Raw genomic sequence first — 20,345 nt, 5'->3', positions numbered from 1 at the left:
GCCGGGCAGGGGGAATCCTCCATAGTCCCCTCCTCACCTGCAGGGCTGGCTGGAAATCTTTTAAGCTAGATCTCACCCAAATCGGCGAGGTGCTTTTTCCTTTTTTTATCCTCTCTCCTCTGAGTTCCCCTGACTCCGCCTTTATTTAAATCTTTCTCTTCTCTTGTCTCTGCTTTCCTCTCTCCTTTTTTACTCCTCTATGTCCCATTCTTTAAAACAGGCAGTTTAGGAATCAATTTATTTTTATTTCAGCACCACCTCCCCAAAACATTCCTCTCAACCACAAAGCTCTTAATAACTTCATTCATATTCCTGGGCATTAATTGTTCCAAAAGATGGTGCTAAGGAAAGAGAACCACAGACACAAGCCACTCCTGCGACAGCCGCCTCCTGTGGGCAGACTGACCCTCTGCAGCGCAGAAATGGAAGGACACTGGGCGGACCCAGAGATATTTTTGTGCCTCCTTTGGGAAGACTCTTTGGATCTAGCCTGTCCACAATATACGGGCACCTTATGATGCCTTGACTGTGCCAGAGACATTTCCCCTGGGTGCACGATGGTCCTGTTTACCACTGCCACAGCACCTCGAGAGGCCACAGGACACTGTGGCTTTGAATGTGGACCTTGCAGACCAAGAGGTCAGATTCCTGACTCCAACACTTAACGGCCGCCCAGCTTTACCCAAGACATTTAAGCTCTCATAACCTGTTTCCAGACCTGAAAATGGGAGTAACAATCACCTGTAACTCATGGCAGCCTTGACAGAGGTCAATGAGAGAAACCTGCACACATGCTTGGGTTAGTGTTCAACGAATGCTTGCTGGTATGGCCTGTGTTGTCACTGTAAGGTCATGGTGGGTGGATTATACAGCGTCCCCCACCCCTACCACCACAAGGCACTCATGACCCGGCCTGTTTGTGCAAGAACAGATGATGCAAACTACCATGGCGCCCAGTGGAGCCGCTGCCAGCTTCTTCTGGGGACACTGTGCAGCACATGGGCCTGCCATCAGCTGTCAGGACCCGTCCAACTGTTTTGGAAGTGCCTCCAGCATCTGCCACTGGCTGCCTCATGGTGCTTCTGCCCAGGCAGAGTTCAGGGCTGTGGCGGGGGAGCTGGCCCCAGCTGGATCTGTCTGTGCCCCTCGGAGCCCCCTCAAGCCCTCACCTCACGAAACAAGCTTATCTTTAGAAGAGCACTCCTGTCCTGTGCAGAGGCTCAGCTTCTGCCCTGCTTCAGGCCCTCCTCATTTACCTGCCCTCCCTCGGAGTCACCAGCCTCCTTGCCTCCTCATTCCAGTTCATACCCCTGGCTTCCCGAAGAGCCACCGAAGTCAAATCTCACATCCTCCAAGGGAAATGGGCCACTGAAATGAAAATGATTCTCCACCTAGAGGCACCAGAAACCAAGTAATGTTTCTGGGCCTCCAATTCTGGGGCCTGAGATGTGAACACACTGGTGGCAGTGTAGGTGCTTGGCTGTGTCCCGTCATATCCCGGATGCTCAGTGCGTGTGGCTATGTGTGTGCTGTCCTCTGCTCAAAAACTCTCAGGAAGTGTTCCAACTTCTTGCTTGGCCTGGAGGCATCTGCCTCTCCCTCTGGCCTCCCCTTCCAGCCTCACCCCCATTTTTCACATGCAGGACCCTTTGCCAGAGCCACATTTCACTTTCTACCATCACCCCAGGTCACTTGACTTCCCTGCCTTTGCCCAAGCTGCTCCTCCAACTAGAAGTCTCTGGTTCCACCCTGAGGCATCCCACCTATCCATTCAAAGGCCATGGCCTCCTTAAATGCATCATGCATATGCGTGTGCACACACAGGCATGGTATTCTTGCATCCCTGCATTCCACAGCTTTGTTAAATCTCACATAAATAACATTCCTCCATTTCCTCTCCTAACCCCAAGCAGTTGAAAGCAGAGCGCATGGCACCTTGGTTGCTATGGTCTCCCACAATACCGTGCATGCCTAGGCACTCTGCAACAGTTACATTAAATTAACTCCCACTCATGAAAACCTCTATCTGTGCGCCTGACCTGAAAGCATTTCTGAAAGTCATTTGTCTGACAGATATTGCCCAAGACCTACGGACCCAACAATAGCATCATTGATAACTCCTCTTGCATTTCCATTTTTAGAAGTGCACAGCAGAGTGATATTCTGAGCAAGAGTCCTCCAGAAGAATGGGTAAGTACGTGCAAATTGCTGAGCCTCTGTTCATTGCATCCAAAATGAAAGTCACCAGCATGCTGTATAACTCAAGAAAATACGAGAGAGAGGGAAAAGCAACATCGCAGTTTGACTACAAGAGGTTTCCAGTAAGTACTGCAGTTGAAAATCTCAGCCAGCCAAACAATCTTTTGCAAGATCTATATAAGAAAGTTGAAAGCATGCATTACCTGTTAGGCTCTGAAACAAGGGTACAATTCAGGGGTAATACAAAGGATTTTCTTGAGAGTGTCTGAATTCACAACCTGCTCCCCGAGTTTTCCTTCTGCCCTGGCCCCAAGCTTCTGGCTGCTCTGCCAGGCAGTTCTGAAACGCTCTCCTTTGAAGCAGGGAGTTTATTTTGGGGCCACCGCATGACCAACGTTGACAAGCCAAACTATAAGATGTTATGCATCTCAGATTTCCTGTTTGGAGGTTGCACTGAGGAAGCTGCAATCCTGCCTTCCGTTCCTCTGGGTGCATCGAATACAGACTCTCACTTCAGAGAGGATCCCGGAGCTTTGGCCCTCACGTGATGTCATCATTTGTGATCCTTGACATGGAGGCCATATATGGGTATGTTTCTGGAACTACCCAGGAGGGAGCCAAACAGGAGAGAGATGCAGTGGGTCAGAGACAGAGGCAGGGAAAGAGGATGAGGAGACGCAGAGTTGGGAGACAAAGAGTGAGGAGCAGGGGAGGAGAAAGAAAGGGGAAGAGGAGAAGAAAAGGCAACAAAGGAGGGAAGGCAAGACGGCAGGAAGGAAGAGGATGGAGTGAAAGAGGAGGGAAGTGGGGGAGAGAGGAGATGAAGGAGTTGATGTAAAAGGGCTTTGGAGAAATCAAGGTTCGGTGCTGAACTTGTGGCAGCATTTGGGGATACCAGGTGTCTGGCTGCTGGATACTGTGGGGTGGGGCTGGGGATACAAAGGGCCAAGGTACAAATGAGCCAACAAACAGAGAGGCATGCGGGCAAGTCCTGGGCAGAGATACACAGCAGAAGGGAGCCCTTCCTCCTGGTCTAGGGAAGAATGTCCCATTTCTGGAATAGGTCGAATGTCAAAGACAACACACACACAGCCACACGCACTGAGCGTCTGGGATGTGATGGGACTCAGCCAGGCACCTACACTCCCACCTGTGTATTCACATCTCACGCCTCAGGGTTGGGGGTCCAGAAACATGACTTGGTCTGTTCCTCTATGTGGAGAATCATTTTCATTTCAGTGGCCCATTCCCCTTGGAGGATGTGGGATTTATGACAGCCACAGCATGATTTCTCACCAATTAAAACTCAGGAAACCTCAGGATGCCTTTACATGCACTTCGAATATTCCACAAGGAAATACATCTCAGTATACAAGGTGCCATGGGGTTGGGTCAAGGTTCTGGAGGTATGACTGGTGCTAAAGACAGGAGGGACACTAGTGGTCCCCAGGCAGTCCCCCAGCTTCCCTGGTACCTGCCAAGTTGCTCATCACCCCAGCTGGGACAGTCTTCCCAGGCCACTGTGGCTGGGTGGCCCCTCAAAGTTAGCTCAGGTTCAGTCCCTTCCAGACCCATGTGCTATGGAGGGAGTGCAGGAGAAGGGCAGAGAAGGGGCTGTCAGATTTTTTTTACTTTTGGGGGTGTTTCCTCCCCGGTAGAACGTTCCAGTGGCCTCTGTGAGACAGCTCCCCGAGGCCGGGCTGCTTTCCTGGGCTCCTTGCTGGAGACAAAACACAGGTTCCTCTGCTTCCTGCCCACCGCCTGCCCCTCCCCAGTCCGACCTGGAAGGTGGGCCATAATCACACAAGGCCCTTCCTAGGTCGCCCTCTGCCTTACCTGCTCAGTCCAGACAAAGCTCTTGTGGTCAACAGAGCTAGAGAAACTCAGACTCCAGATCCCGAGTCTTATACTTGGACTCAGCTTTAGAAAATCAAGACCCAAGTTGTGGATAAGAGTCACAGAGCACAGAAAATGCACTTGGGGGTGGGGGTGGACAGCAGACGATGGGGGCTTGCCGGACACAGTTTGATTGCAACATGAAGGCATTATCTTGCCGCACTCACAACAACCTTCCAAGCATCACCGCATATGACAGATGAGGAAACTGAGGCTCAGAGAGGTTGGATGGTTTGTCTATGGTGCCACAATGTGTAAGTGATGGCTTAGTTTATCTGCCCCAGTTATGTCTGACACAAAGACCACTGCTTTTAGCCATAGCTGTATCTCCTACAATCCAAATGTTGGGGCGGAACAAGGAACCCCGCAAGGAGGATGGAAAAATTCCCGAAAGTCTAGGTTGCTGATAGTGGTTCCTTTGGGAAGAAGCTGCTAGAAGAGTGCCCTGGATACATACTGTCCTGTAGGCCAGCAGACAACATGTCCTCGGGATGAGGACTTCTGCTCCCCTGTCCCCATACCAAGGAATCCAGCATCACTCTGTCCTCTTCTCCTCTGGGCTCCTCCCATGCTCATAATTCAGCAGTGGGGTTTCAGCCAGGGCTGTCAATTCAAGCATGAAGGACCTTTGCCGGGGTGCATCACGTAGGGATGAAAACCTTGCCTAGCCCATTCACATTCTTTTCCTCATCTGAGACGTAGGGCAGCTGTCAGGTGGACAGGCTGGGTGTGCTATCCCCAGTGTCCAGATAAGGAGACCAAGTATGCCACAGGGGATGAGCCAAGGCCCCGCCTCCTTCACTGGGCCACGTTCCCATCCGAGCCTTTCCACAGAAGGGGCCAAACCACAGGCCACTGCGAGGTATCAGAAAAGTGACCACAATCAAGGACCCCAATGCCCACTCTTAAATGGGAGAATAGGGTTTATTGTCTTACTCAACCACAACCAAGCCTTTCCCCACATTTACTGCCCCTCCAAGTCCCTGGTAAATCTGAACTGTATCCAAAAGTACATGTGGCTTTCCCAAAGTGATGAAGTTGGAACAAAATCTGTGGGGCAACAGCAGAGTGTTTATCAAATTAAAATGAAATATACAGGGAAACAGTCACAATATGTTAAGTGGAAAAGACAAAGCTTCCCTCTTTTGTGCAAGTGTGCATAGAAAAATATCTAGAAGGAAATGCTTCATGTTAATAAGTCGCCTCTGTGTTTTCAAAATTTTCAGCCATTACAGTGTGGAAAAAAATGGCAATATTATTTAGGTAATTGATTGGATTTGAGTTTCTGGTTGGGCAGTAGGGCCCAGCTCTTACCAAGATGGACCATCGTTCACAAGGGTGTCCTCCTAGAGTCTATTTCATAATTCCCTCTGTGACTGTCAATAGACAGGCCAATCCTGTCTTTGTCTTGAGTTTTGTGGACGCTTACTGGCAGCAGCAAGCTTCCTAAGACCGGGATGAGTTGAAGACCAGGGGAAAGAAAGATATTCATCAGCTTACATTGGTATTGGGTTGGTGCGCCAACATAATAGCTTATCTCCAAGGTGGCTGCCATCCATTCCTTCCCTTCACATGCATGCATGCATGTGTGCCTGTGCATGGGCATACACACATGCACACACACACACACACACGTACACACCAAACTCCACCCAAGAGGTGAGTGTATTTCTTCCTTCCCCTTGAATATTGGGTGGTCTAGTGATTGATTTAACAATAGAATGCAGTGGAAATGATGTCCTGAGACTTCCAAGGCTAGGTCATGAGATGCTTTGTAGCTGCCATGTTGTGAGGAAGCCCAAGCAAGCAACACCCAGGGCCCCTGGAGCATCCGGCACCAGATAGAGGGGTGAAGATGCCCTCTTGGAGGTGGATCCTCCACCTGAAGCTGCCACAGCTAATGCCACGTGGAGCGGAGACAAACCACCCACAACTTCCTGACCCACAAACCACAAGCGATGATAAAACGGTTGTTTCGTGCCACTAGGGATTGAGGTAGTTTGATGCGTAGTAATAGTCAACCCAGACAGTCACCAAATATTCACTATGGTCTCAGCTGCATGCTCCTCAGCTCTCGTGTGCTATCCATGAGCTTTTTTCTGACTTTCCACTTGTCTTTGTTTCCATTTACAAAAAGAAAAACAGATTCAAACTGATTTTTTTTTTTAACCTCACTCTTTACAAAAGAATATATTCCCAAGTCATTTCCCAGTTCTTGGGTTTATCAGACCAGAAGCTTCTTTTGGCTGAAATTCTGTCTTACGAGGGTATTGTGATCCCTCTAACTGGAGGGACTCTTGGCTATCCTGATGTTCAGAGCCCTCGTTTACTAGTTCAGGCCCCAAGAGGTTCTGTGACTTCTCTGACATCACCCAGCAATTTGGGAGCAGAATAATTCACACATTGAAAACCATGCCAGCGGGAACCATGCCCCATGGGATCAGACACTGATGTGCTAAAGCAGAGACCCTCTCCTGGTAAAGGTGGGGACAGCGTTCAAGCTTCTGACTAGAGCCTGTGGAGGGCAGGCAGTGTGACCCAGCGGAAAGAGAACTGTGCTGGGATCTGGCCCTAGCTGCTCATTATAATCATATTACACTTACCTATGCCTGCCCCACCCCAGAGATTCTGATTTAAATCATCTGTGTCGAGGCCCAAACAGGACTAATTTTTAAAAACTTTTTATTAAAGTTCAATATACCCACAAAAAAGTACAACTTTCACAAATGTACAGCCCAGTACATTTTCACAGACTGGACACACCCAACATCGGAATCAAAAGTAGAATATTACAAGCACCCCAAGAGCTCCCCTTCCCCACAAGCCCCAGCCTCTACCCCACCACTCACCAGCTCCTGCCAGGGGTGACCACTCTCCTGACTGCTAGCAGGACAGGTTCCTTTGAACTTCATGTGAATGAAATCACTGTGTCTCCTTTCATTTAACAACACATTGCGAAATCTGCCCATATTGTTTCATGGAATTGTAGATTGTTATTTTAATTGATATGTAGTATTCCATGCTGAGTATATCACAGTTTATTCATTCTACCGTTGATGGACATCTGTGTGGTTCCCAGCTTTGGGCGATGATGAAGAGTGTAGCTATGAATATTCTAGTACATGTCTTTTGGTAAATATTCATACTCCTTTCTCTTGGGTATACACTTAGGATGGGGATCACTGGGTCAGAGTTTAGGCCTTCGTTCAACTTGAGTGAAACTGTCACATGGCTTTCCAAAGTTGTGTCAATTTGCACTCCCATCAGCCATGCATAAGAGTTCTGGTCACTCCATATCCTTACCAACAATTGGTAGATTCCTTTTTTGTTGTTTTTTTAGATGGAGTCCTGCTCTGTGGCCCAGGCTGAAGTGCAGTGGTGAGATCTTGGCTCACTGCAACCTCTGCCTTCCAGGTTCAAGCGATTCTCTTGCCTCGACCTCCCAAGTAGCTAGGATTACAGGTGCCCACCACCACACCCGGCTAATTTTTTTGTATTTTTATTAGAGACAGGGTTTCACCATGTTGGCGAGGCTGGTCTTGAACTCCTGACCTCAGGTGACCTGCACACCTCAGCCTCCCAAAGTGCTGGGATTACAGGCATGAGCCACCACACCCAACCTCCATCTTTTTTCATATTATCTATTTTGATGGGCATCCATGGCATCTTGTTGCAGTTTTAATCTGCACGCCCCTGATGACAAATTACAGTGAGCATTCGAGCAGCCCTGACCTCAGTGATCTCTGGAGCCTTTTTGGGGTCCCTAACTTTGCACAAGCCTCACAGGCCACCCTGGGAACAGCCCTCCAGGGAGGGTTTTTGTGGGGAAAAAAAGGGAATAGAAATAAAAATGCAGAGGCAGAGACTATGCAACTGATCAACCTGCAAGGGAGTGGGAAGAAGAATGTGGCCACCACAGGAAAGCCCCAGGACTCACACCTGGCACCAATGTGGGTTTCACTCTCCCAAGCCTAAATAGAACCTGCCCTCCCTTACTCTACCCCCTCACCCGGCATTATCCTCCCTGCTGACCTATCCTATGTTTATCTCCCATATGTGTGTTGCCTGTTTCTCCCATCTAGAATACTTGGTCCTTCTGTTCACTGCTGTGTGTCGGTGCCTATAGCAGTGCCTGGCACATAAAAGATGCTCATTCCCTTAACTCTTGGACATGTGTGCTCACACTCAAGCCCATGGCCCCTGGGGCAGAATTGGGAAGAGCCTTGGTTCTGCCTGTCAGCCTGAGCCTGGCTGGTGGCTACAAAGACACACACACACACTTTATGTCTCTCCCTTCCAGACATCCCTCTCTGTTTATTTCAGCCTGAATGCCCAGGAATAAAGGGGTGCGTGTATGTATTGGAGGGGCCATTTGCAGGGCCCCATACCCAGTCGGGTCTAGGGGGAACCAAGACCAGCATATGTTTCTATGACAGTGACACCTCTTCCAGAAGGAGGGAAGGAGACGGTGGTGGAGGAAGAGCCAGCCAAGAGCCCCTGGGAGCTGAGCTGTGAGTCAGTGCCAAGTCCTGGGCGGACTCCAACCCAGCAATGGAACATCATCCGCTAAAATAAGCACCCCTGCGGTCCTGGCGTCCTGGCTCCCAGCCCTGGTTGCCTCTTGCTATCGGTTTATTTGGGTTTCAAATAACCAAGATGAAGATGGACAGACAAGAGTCTGATCCTCACCCTGGGCAGTGTTCTGAAGGGGGATGGGCAGAGGCAGACAGCAAGGCATGGGGAAAGCCAGACAAAGGCCCCAAGTCCTAGGAGGGAGAAAGGAGTGTCCATGGAAGGGGAGGAGAGGATCCAGGGAAAGAGTGAGACGTCCTCTCTTCCTTCTTCAAAATGGGCCTTTGCTCTGGAGCAATCAGGAACCAGCCCCCAGCTTACCTCCCAGTTCAGAGGGCCAAGCCAGGTCCCAGAGAGCCAAGCCAGGTCCCAGGGAGAGAAGACAGTATTCCCCATTTATCGAGAGCAGAGCAAGGGAAGAACCCATATGCCTCTGATGGGAGAGAAGGGGCAGGGCAGCCTCCCAGCCTATGGCACTCTACATGTAGGGAGACACCCACTAGGGTGAGGCTCCATTATCCAGCAATGTCCCCTAGGGACCAGCAAAGGGCTGCCTGCAGTTGGCTCAGGGTGGCATTGGAGGCCTCCCCTCCTGTGTCTCCTGCTGTGCCCGGGCCCCACCAGGCCTAACCCTGGCCCTGTTCTCTCCAATACCCACATGCATGTAGAGGGGGGCACCAACAGGATTTCATAAGGGTGTCACCCAAGTTAGCAGATCTGAGGAGCAAAGTCCATTGCAGGACATTGGGCTGTTTGCAGCTGGCTGGGGGTTTCCTTCAGACGAGAGTAGCCAAGACAGAAGAGTGGGACAGAAAGAATGGGCAGAGCTATGACCTCAGCCTTCCTTGCAAGCCTCTGCTGTAAACCCCAGCCGCTCGTACAAATCTCCAGCCATTCTTGACTGGTAAGTTGTCTGATTTAGTCACTATCCCTGCCCATTTCAGCCCTTGGTAAGGACCCCTCCACAGCAGAAGCCCTGGCCTGCGAAGCCCAGGACTGTCTCTCATGAATACCTTGCCCCTGGTGGGAGTGCCTCCCTGGTCCTGGGCTTCCTGCTTAGGGATGTACTTGGCGAACCCCGTGCAGACGGTGTCTTCCTTATTGAAGACACCCATGTGCAATCCGCGTTAGCACCACCCCATCCAGTTTCCAGCCCAGGCACCGGAGTCAGATGATCCCAGTCCGTTCCTTGAATGCTGTGTGTCCCCAGCTGCAGCCCTGCAACTCTCTGGATTCAGCTTCCTCTTCTGAAACTAGGGGAGTGATGACTGTCTCCCATGGTTGTTAGGGGATTAAATGAGATCCCAGGACTCAGCAGTAGATACCCACTAATCATACCTCTTCCTCCCCACCTGCCGTCTTCAGGACTTGAGCTGCACTTTCCTGGAGGCCACTGGCTCTATTGTCAAGCCAAGTCACTTGGTCCCCTCCAGGGCTCAATCTCATCCTGCCTGAATCACCCTTGGGAACTCACAGACAAAATTAAACCCTGAGTGGCCCACAGGCCCAAGTTAGCTGCTGAGAACAGGTTTTCCATGAGCTGGAGCTCTCTGCTGCCCTTTGGCTGGGGGGAAAGGCCTCTCCCACAGGAGGCTAGAGTGCAGCAGCCTAGCCTCCTGGGATGCTCTGTGGCTGGGTCGGACCCTACACATCCTGCTCGATGCAACAGCTCCGGGCCATGTGGGCAGAGCTGAGGTCAGACCAGTCTCCTCCAGCACTAACTGTGATTGGCAGATGGGAAGGAGGGTGCCTCATGGACATAGTCCCTGGCTCAGCCATTCTGGAGCCTGAGCTCGCAGGGAGCAAAATGATTCACCTGCTCCAGACAGGCAGCTGTTACCCATTTGGCACCTGTGTTGGGGGTGGGGGGTGCCTCCAGCTGGAAGGTAACTGCTCTCAGCTTCGCCTTTCACCCTTGGTGTACTAGTCCCCAGGTGTACTAGTGTATTCTCACGCTTCTGTGAAGGAATACCTGACTGGGTAATTTATAAAGGAAAGAGGTTTAATTGACTCACAGTTCTGCATGGCTGGGGAGACCTCAGGAATCTTACAATCATGATGGAAGGTGAAGGAGAAGAAAAGACCCTCTTCACATGATGGCAGGAGAGAGAATGAGTGCCCAGTGAAGAAAGAAGCCCTTTATAAAACAATCAAATCTCGTGAGAACTAACTCACTATCATGAGAACAGGACAGAGGAAGCTGCTCCATGAGTCAATTATCTCCACGCCGTCCCTCCCAAGACACCTGGGGATTATGGGAACTACAATTAAAGATGAGAGTTGGGTGGGGACACAGCCAAACCATATCACTGGGGAATCCCAAGTGACCAGTGGTGAGCATCGCAGAGGTGTCAGCCAGACCCTTGGTGAGGAAGGCTGGCATTCTGGGTGTGAGGCAGGGCTGGGATGCAGGGTTGGGTCAAGGGTCCTGATGACCTGCAGCTGGGCCACTTCTCCTTTTCCCTGCAGGTAGGAAGGGATGGGGCAGGGAATGCCCATTTACCAGCCCTCTCCTGGGATCTGGGCACTTGCACAGCCATCCTGTGAGGGAGGCTTTATCATCCTGATGTTACGGATGAGGAGCTGAGGCCCCATGGGACTTGCCTGAACTCAGTGACGGTGGGATCTCCAGCCACGCAGCCTCCATCCTGCAGAGGACCGAAAGATCAGAACAGCCAGGAATGTCAGATCTGGGAGCTCCTTGCAGTTCATGTTCCAACATTGTTTTCCTGAGGAAAAGGGAAGCGAGTCTGGAGAACAAGAGGGGCTTGTCAAGCCTTTGTAGGAGCCATGGGTTTCTGGAAGTCTGGAAGCTTTTCCATAGCTTCCTCCCATGATAATCTCATCAGGCCATAGACCTTCAATTCAGGTTGTGGGGCACATTGGCAGGAACCTCACCACACTGGAGAAGGTTGAGCCCAGATGGCAGGCTGGACTTCCTCATGGGCACATTCAAGATGCCTGCTACCTCCTGGAGACTCCCAGAAATGCCTAGGGGTGAGGAGGCTGTGGTTTGCAATGGATCACAAACCTCAGGAAGCAGCCAGGGGCTTCAAGCCCAGGCAACTCGGGTGTCAATATCATTATGCCTCATTGTTCCCAGCCACAGGAGATCAGACTGAGGGCCACTCCCAGCACAGACTCGCTGGTAATGTGACTGCCCCAGATCCCTCTTCAGAACCCAGTGGCTGAGAGCCTAGACTCTGGAGTCATCTGCCAGCGCAACCGCTTGCTAGCTGTGTGACCTTAGAAAGCCTACTTAACTTCTCTGCCTTGGTTTCCTGATACACATTGCAGGGAGGAGGAGAATAATATCCATAGCTCACAGGAAGTTTGCAAAGATTTTATGACATAGTACCCCCAAACATTCTGTGTATATATATGTGTATGTGTATTGTATATGTATACACTCATATATATATAATATGTGTATATATTAATATAATATATACATAGTGTACAATACAAGTTATATATAATTTATATATAGTATTCATATATGTATACATCCATATATGTATGTTCATATTCGTATATGTATATATCCCTTAGAATAAAGACTTATAAATGTTAGAGGTTGTTATTAGCTTAAACTTGCTGACGGAGACAGAGGGGATGGTGGTCAGCTGGAGACAGTGGTTCTTAACTGGGGACAATTCCTGAAGACATTTTGGGTTGCCACAACTTGGGGGAAAGGGGAGGATGTTCTTGGCATCTAGTGGGCAGAGGCCAGGGATGCTGCTAAACATCCTGCAATGCACCAGGCAGAACCCATGCCTGTCCCCCCCCACCACCCCATAGAATTAGGGCCCAAACGTCCACAGTGCCATGGGGAGGAAGCCTGGCTGAAGAGCAGGGGCAGTGGGAAGTGGCTCTTAGGGAGTGGAACGGGGCCTGGGCCAAGCTGACAAAGAGGCAGCTTTGGATTTCGGGAATAGCTGCCACCAGGAGAACTGAGCGGATTTCCAGCGCCTTGTGACTGTTATATAATGGGATGATTCACTGAATGGGGCTCGTAAACCAGCTCTGAAGGCCACCAGCAGGGGAACATGTGGCTGTGGTTTGAGCAGCACAGAAAGAACAGCCATAGTGACCACGTGCAGGTTGGGGTCCTCCTTCAAGCAGGAAAGGGGAGTCCTAGGCAAGTCTCAGCCCTGTTTGTAGCTGGTGCATTCAGACACACACACACACACACACACACACACACACATACACACACACAGATGGTGCTTAGCTGACAGCACACCACACACACATAGTTTACACTATTTAAGTGAAGAGTTAGTACAACAGTGGACAAATGAAGTAGTCTTTTTTTGAGACAGAATCTTGCTCTGTTGTCCAGGCTGAAGTGTAGTGGTGTGATCTTGGCTCAATGCAACCTCTGCCTCCCAGGTTCAAGCGATTCTCCTGCCTCAGCCTCCTGAGTATCTGGGATTACAGACATCTGCCACCACACCCAGCTAAATTTTGTATTTTTAGTAGAGACAGGATTTCACCATCTTGGCCAGGGTGGTCTCAAACACCGGACCTCAGGTAATCTGCCCGCCTCAGCCTCCCAAAGTGCTGAGATTACAGACGTGAGCCACCACACCCAGCCAAACTAGTCTTATAAAAATGTTAAGTACCTGTTGAAGTCTCCTGTTTTCTACAAATACAGCACTCCATCTCTTTCTTGGTGCACATGTGTGCAGGTGCGTGTGTGGATGCCCCAGTGTGTGCATGTATGAGCACATGTGAGATGTGTAAACTAACAACTCTGCAGGCATGTGAGGCACCTCACACATTGGAAAGAACTTGAGCCTAACCACCAGTGTGCTGCTCTTCACCCTTCTGGAAAGTTCTGACCCTATGCAAACCTTTCCCCTCTGCAGATCCCTGAGAAATGGAGGAAGGGAGTGCACTGTGGAGCTTGTAGGAATACAAGCCCTTCCACCCTCTGAGTGCCTCTGACACCAGATGAGCAACTGGAAGTTGCTGCATCTACCAATCTTTTTTCTCTGAGAACAAAAATTCTAATCATAAGTCAGTTGTAATTTAAATCAAGTGTACCTAAATATTTTCAAAAACAGAAATAAAAAATGGGATAATTATTTTGGAAGAGTTTGTGAATCCTGGGATGCAACTTCCTGTCCCATATCATTTCAAAATAATTGGTTGTTGGATAAAATTCAGCCTCTGGGCCTGGTGGCTCACATCTATAATCCCAGCACTTTGGGAGGCCGAGGCAGACAGAGTTTGAGACCAGCCTGAGCAACCTGGTGAAACTCCATCTCTACAAAAAATACAAAAATTAGCTAGGCATGGTGGCGTGTACCTGTAGTCCCAGCTACTCAGGAGGCTGAGGTGGGAGGATCACTTGAGCTCAGGAGGTGGAGGTTGCAGTGAGCTGAAATTGTGCCACTGCACTCCAGCCTGGGCAACAGAGCGAGACCCTGTCTCAAAAAAAAAAAAAAAAAAAGAATTCAATTAACATACATGTTTGCTGCCAATCTTTGTGCACACAGGTACTCTCATACACACTCATGCACACGCATGGTCTTGTACACACCCGGTAAGGTGACCTTCCAGGAAGCTCAGGGCCCCCTGGTATGAGCTGACACTGGGTGAAGAAGGTGAGGGCATGAAAAGAAAGGGCATTTGATATTGATATTTCTCATGGTCCAAAGTGGCCATCTCCACTTCACAGCTAAGGAGATGGAAGCACAGAGACTTCAAAACATGTTTCTAGGTTCAGTCCGTTAATGCAGGGTCCAGATTTTTCTCTTTCCTTGCCCTTTCTCCCTTACTTCCTACCTTTCCTGGTGCCACTGAAGCCGGCCACATCCCTTCCAAACTGCACTGTCATAGCTCTTGGCCTGGCTCCTGAAGAGCGTGTGACCTGGGCAGTCACATCAACAGCCAGGGCTGTGCCCCAAGGGTGCCCTGCAGCCCACAGGGCACTTGCCAGCCCCGGGCTCCTGGGACAAGTGCTGACTGGATGCTGGTGCATGGCCTGCCCATAGCCCTCCTGGCGGTCCAGCTGGCCTCTCTGTCTTTGCCCTGCCCTCAGGGGCTCTGGCTTTATATTTAACAGCATTGCCTGGCCCAGTGGGATCAAATGTCTGCTGTGCCACATGTCCCAGGAAAGGACTGCAGAGGCCTTCAGATGATCTCCAGGCTGCAGTGCCCAGAGGTCTGTTTTCTGTTCAACCCGAGGGCTGCTGCATCGCGTTTTGGGAAAGGCTGGCCTGGAGAGAATGAAAGCAGGCTACAGGTGACTGCATTTTGCCAGATCTTGGTAGGGCTTCTGCGGCCTCTGTGGTCAGCCCAGACGACTTGCACAGCCTGCTCTTCCTCATGGCTCTCCCTCTGCCCCATGGTCTGTCCATCCGTGTCTGGCCTGTTGAACCCTTTTGGGCTTGGAATGCCCTTTCCCTTGGGCCGTGTGGGCCCTGGGAGCGGCTGGCGTGGGGTTGGTGTGGGCGCTGGTCCAGCAGCCTGGCTCCCTCCCTCTTCCCTCCACTCTCTGGAGGCGGGCAGCCCCGGGTCCTCACCTGTGACGCAGGAGTCAGGACAGCAGCAGCTTCCTCACAGGCAGCAGTGAGGCTTCAAAGAGGTAACACTCCAGCAAGTCCGTGACAGGGGCTGCGGGAGGCGAGTGCCCAATAAGTGGAGCTATTATTATTTTTATCTTCAAGGCACAAATTAAATGCCACGAACCCTGCTAAGTGCCAGAAGCAGTGTCAGCTCCTGGAATATACACTTCCTACCCACAGGAGGTACAGCCTCAGGGAGGACAGAGTGGGAGGGAGGTGGAAAGGAGGGAGTGGGGGAGGGGAGGGGCCAGGCAGAAACAGTAGGGGGGTGGGGGCATCTGGAAGGAGGAGTGAGAGGAGGGGTGGGGCCCGACAGGAGAGGAGGGAAAGGGAGGAGGGGATGGGAGGAGGGGATGAGAAGAGTAGTTGGGAGGAGGAGATGGGAGGAGAGGATGGGAGGAGGGGATGGGAGGAGGGAAAGGGAGGAGGGGATGGGAGAAGGGGATGAGAAGAGTAGATGGGAGGAGGAGATGGGAGGAGAGGATGGAAGGAGGGGATGGGAGGAGGGAATGAGAAGAGGGGATAGGAGGAGAGGGTTGGAGGAAAGGATGGAAGGAGGAAAAGGGAGGAGGGGATGGGAGGAGGGGATGAGGAGAGTAGATGGGAGGAGGAGATGGGAGGAGAGGATGGGAGGAGGGGATGGGAGGAGGAGATGGGAGAGGGGTTAGGAGGAGGGGATAGGAGACGGGGTGGGATAGGGGATGGGAGAGGGGGTGGGAGATGGGATAGGAGGAGGGAATGGGAATGGGCCTGAGGTCCCTGTTTCCTTTCTGACTGCTGGTGGGGACCTGTTCTTAGCTCCTAGTGGCTTCTCCGGTCTTTGCCCTATGACCCCTGCCATCTCAGCAATGAGAACCTCTGTTCTCTGTTCCCATTGAATCCCTCCCACCCAGCCAATCTCTGACTTCCTCTTCTACCAGCCACAGAGAAAATACTCTGCTTTTTAAAGGGCTTGTGTAATCAGTTAGACCCATAGGCAATCTTCCTAGTTCAAAGTCAATTGATTGGTAAACAACATCTACAAAATCCCCATTGCCATGAAAGGTGACATGATCATAGATGTGACTGTTCACCACATTCACAGCCCCAGGGACTCAGGGGAATCCTGGTGGCATCTTAGATCTGTTTCTTTCCTGGACACTCTCCGGTCTGTTTCCTTCTCGGCTTTCGGAATACCACTCTCCTGGTCCTCCTCCTTCCTCACTTCAGCTCCTACGTGATCTCCTCAGCCGTGTTCTCCTACCACCATCAGCATTTTTTTTTTTTTTTTTTTTTTTTTTTTTTTTTGAGACGGAGTCTTGCTCTGTCGGCCAGGCTGGAGCGCAGTGGCCGGATCTCAGCTCACTGCAAGCTCCGCCTCTCGGGTTTACACCATTCTCCTGCCTCAGCCTCCCGAGTAGCTGGGACTACAGGCGCCCGCCACCTCGCCTGGCTAGTTTTTTGTATTTTTTTAGTAGAGACGGGGTTTCACCGTGTTAGCCAGGATGGTCTCGATCTCTTGACCTCGTAATCCACCCATCTCGGCCTCCCAAAGTGCTGGGATTACAGGCTTGAGCCACCGCGCCCGGCCACTATCAGCATTTTTAAGAACATCAGGAATCCATCAAAAAAAGATAAGAAAGAGAGCTGGTCTAGACCACCCAGGGAGCTGGCAGAAGCCACCCCAGCACGGAGTGGACTGAGCCACTCTTAGTTCCCACTCCAGGCCAGCTTATTTTCCAGGAGCTGGGGGCATCTCCTTCCAAGCCCAGTAGATAGAATGACTGCCCAGGGTCAGGTAGTCCCATGGGAGATTTTGGAAGCTCCGAGTCACCCTCTTGTGGACTGTGAGGGGGCAGCTCTGACAGATCGGGGTGCAGATTGAGGTGGGTGAGCCAGAACTGGCTCTTTCTCCAGCTTGGCTGGAGAACATTCAGGAGAGGCCTGGCCTTTGGGGCAGAAAAAGGCCACAGACACTAGATCTGGCTGTGGGCCTGCACCAGGCATGGTAATAGTGACAATAGTGACGTCTTTTGAGCACTTTCTTTGAGCTAGATGCTGAGTGCTTTATGTACACCAGCTAATTTCATCTCCACAGCAGCCCAAGGAGGTAGGTACTATTGCTAATCTCATTTCATGGAGGAAGAAACTGAGGCTGGGTGAGGGTGAGGCACTTGCCCAAGGCCAGATAGCTCATGACTGATGAGAGCTGCCAAGGGATGCCTGACCTGCCCTTAGTGTTCCTTTCATCCTGAAGCACGATTCCATCAACCTTCATGCCAACATTAAGAAAGTGGTTTTAATAGCAAGACACTTGCCGTGTGGGAAGTTGTTAAACTAGGACTGAGGCAGGGGACACTGGAAGAGACTTATTTGCATTCAACACAAGAAAGGGCAGATGTTCTAGTGGTCACAGTGACCCAGAGGTGGATGAGGAGGATCCCTTGGGAGGGGATGAGCTGCCCATCACTGAATATAGGAAGTGAAGAGGCCGTTCTCATTGACTGAGGTCCTGGTAGGACAGACACTGTGCTGAGTACCTTACCTGTGTCATCATCAGGCCCTCACAGCTCCATCATACAGGCACTGTTGTTGTCCCCCACTTACAGATGAGGAAACAGAGGCTCAAAGAGATTGAGTGATTCATGACAGTTACATAGGTGGTTGGTGGGAGAGTTGTGACTCAAACCCAAAGCCGTGCATCTCCAAAGCTCTGTTTCTATGCATACATCTATTGAGCGCCTGCTGTGTGTCCAGTACTATCCTTCTAGACACTGATACTCAAGCAGGGACAATTTGGTCCCAGTCCTTGACCTCATGGAGATCACATTCCAGTGAGGAGGGAGAAAATCCACAGTAAGGAGTGCTAAAATAGAGCCACACAGGGGTGAGGTCACCCGGAGTAAGGTGGGTCGGGGGACCTGAGATGGTCAGGGAAGGCCACTCTGAGGAGGTGGGTTCTGAGCTGGGATCTGGAAGACCAGAGGGAGAGAGTACTATAAAGAGTTTAGAGACTTGTGCTCCAGGCCGAGGGAAGCACAGGTGCAACGGCCCTCGGCCAGGAAGAACAGAAAAGCCACTGGGAGAAGAATGGGCAAGGGGGAGCCAGAGCATTTGGAGCCTCGTCAGCCAGGACGTGAACTTCATCTGTCACTTTTTAAAGTGGTGGTGTGCTGCAGCCAGCTCAGACCAGCTCATAAGAGCCACTGTTAAGTCTTCAGGCATTTTGCAAACCGGTTGTTAAATTATTAGTAGCTTGAAATCGGCCATGGTGGGAGGATTGACACTACAGAAATTGATGGATGCCATAAATCTTGGCTTTTCTCCCACTCACTGTTGACCTGAACATCACTGGTTTTGGCAGGGAAATGGGGGAGATCTGGTTTTTGCTTTAAGACGAGCTCTCTCTGGCTGCCAGGGGGAGAGTAGCCTGCAGGGGACAGGAGCAGAGAGAACAGCAGGGAAAGCCAGTGCTTGCTCCAGGTGGAACAAGCGTGGGCCAGTGAAGAGAAGTGAGGAGATTCCAAAGATTTTGGAGGCAGAGTTAACAGCCTTGCCAGGCCAACCTCAACCAAGAGGTTCATAGCAGGAGGTGACAAGGTGGCATGGAGGGGCATGACTTGAACCCAGGCCTGCAGGGTCCGTAAACTCATTCTGTGGTCACACCTCAGTGATTCTTCCTAGGAAGGTGGCGGTTCTGGGACGAGAGAAAACAGCTGATGATTGCCCCTCAGCCCTGGCTCCCTCTGGTCAGAGCAGCCCCTTCCCACACTGCCTCTTGGGAGGGCGTCTCCTAAGAGCTACTCTATGGAGGTGAGGGGTGGCAGGATGTCAGTATCATAGACACCAGAAGGTCCAGATCTCCACTGTGGCCCCTGGGACCATGACCAGAGCCTCCGTCCTCCCCCACGGGAAGGCCCTGTCTTGGGAGTACTGAGCTGGAGACAGCCTCGCAGTGTCCTAGGACCTGCTTGGGTGATTCCCCAGCTCTGGGACCTGGAGCTTTTCCTGGTGCAGAGCAAAGATGAGGTTAGGGGCACAGGGAAGTGGGTGCTGGGCCAGGCTGGGGGCCTCAGAGGAGGCGGGGCCCCAGCACAGCTTCCTGGGCCCAGGATGCCCTGGGTTTACCTCTTGTGCCAGAAATGGAAGGAGGGGACAGAGGTAGACTGCTGAGATTCTGTCTCAATGGGGGAGGAGTTATGTCGTGCCAGCTCTTAGTAAAATTCTGGCCTAATCAACAGGCCAAGTTTGTCTTCCTTGCACCCTTTCACCCCTTCCCACCAGAGCCACCTTTGCCAGCCAACCCCAGCAACCTCTGTCGAAGCTCCTGTGCTCTTGTGTTAGGAGATCAGGCCATTGTGATCCTCTGGACGGAAAGAGAAGAGATAGGCAGGAAACAAAACTAACGTCCATCGAATCCCTATGACGGGTCAGCTCTGGGCTGCTTGCTTTCCTAAAGGGTCAGAACGGACACTCTCTTAAAGAGTTGTGCTAGTTTAAAAGTTTCCCCTTTTACCTGCCCCTAAGACATAAAATGTTCATTTATATCTTTCTAGACTTCCTCCTATGCACACTTGGGTTAATTTCACAAAAACGAGAGGATGCTAAGTGTTCTACGTGGATTATCTCATTTAATCCCTAGGTGCTATTACCCATACTTTACCTTTCAGGAAACTGAAGCTCAGAGAGGTCAGTGCTTTTCCTGAGGCCACACAGCTGGTAGCCCTGCCTCAACCCACAGCCCCACTCTGCATCCTGAGCGTCAATGGCTGAGGAAGGGCTGGCTTTGGCCCTGTCTGGGGGCATTTGGGGTTGTAGACCAGATGGGGTGAATTCTGCAGAAGGCCTGATCAGGCCCTTCCTTCTGCTGTGCCTGGTGACCCAAGCCTGGTGGCAGATTCCAGCCCCAGGAGTCCTTGTTAAGATTTTTGAAAAGGGGTTCTGGCCGGGCGCGGTGGCTCAAGCCTGTAATCCCAGCACTTTGAGGGGCCGAGACAGGCAGATCACGAGGTCAGGAGATGGAGACTATCCTGGCTAACACGGAGAAACCCCATCTCTACAAAAAAATACAAAAAACTAGCTGGGTGTGGTGGCGGGCACCTGTAGTCCCAGCTACTCAGG

At 51.2% G+C, this 20,345-nt stretch overlaps 3 protein-coding genes across 9 annotated transcripts in view; 2 read left to right on the top strand and 1 right to left on the bottom strand.

The window, feature by feature from the left end:
• Positions 1–2,760, bottom strand: part of ASB2 (ankyrin repeat and SOCS box containing 2) — a 43,655-nt gene extending 40,895 nt beyond the window's left edge. The window contains exon 1 of the mRNA XM_050799071.1: positions 2,403–2,760. The gene's annotated coding sequence lies outside the window, so the exon portion shown is untranslated. The remainder of the gene's footprint in view (positions 1–2,402) is intronic.
• IFI27 (interferon alpha inducible protein 27) overlaps positions 1–20,345 on the top strand; it is a 420,724-nt gene that overhangs the window by 260,389 nt on the left and 139,990 nt on the right. The gene's annotated exons all lie outside the window — the stretch shown is intronic.
• The window catches only part of OTUB2 (OTU deubiquitinase, ubiquitin aldehyde binding 2), a 98,024-nt gene that overhangs the window by 20,724 nt on the left and 56,955 nt on the right, over positions 1–20,345 (top strand). The gene's annotated exons all lie outside the window — the stretch shown is intronic.

The sequence above is a fragment of the Macaca thibetana genome, chromosome 7 (assembly GCF_024542745.1).
Source record: "Macaca thibetana thibetana isolate TM-01 chromosome 7, ASM2454274v1, whole genome shotgun sequence".
Taxonomy (NCBI): Eukaryota; Metazoa; Chordata; class Mammalia; order Primates; family Cercopithecidae; genus Macaca; species Macaca thibetana.
Note: the sequence above shows the minus strand (reverse complement) of the source record. Positions and strands in the feature narration are given on the sequence as shown.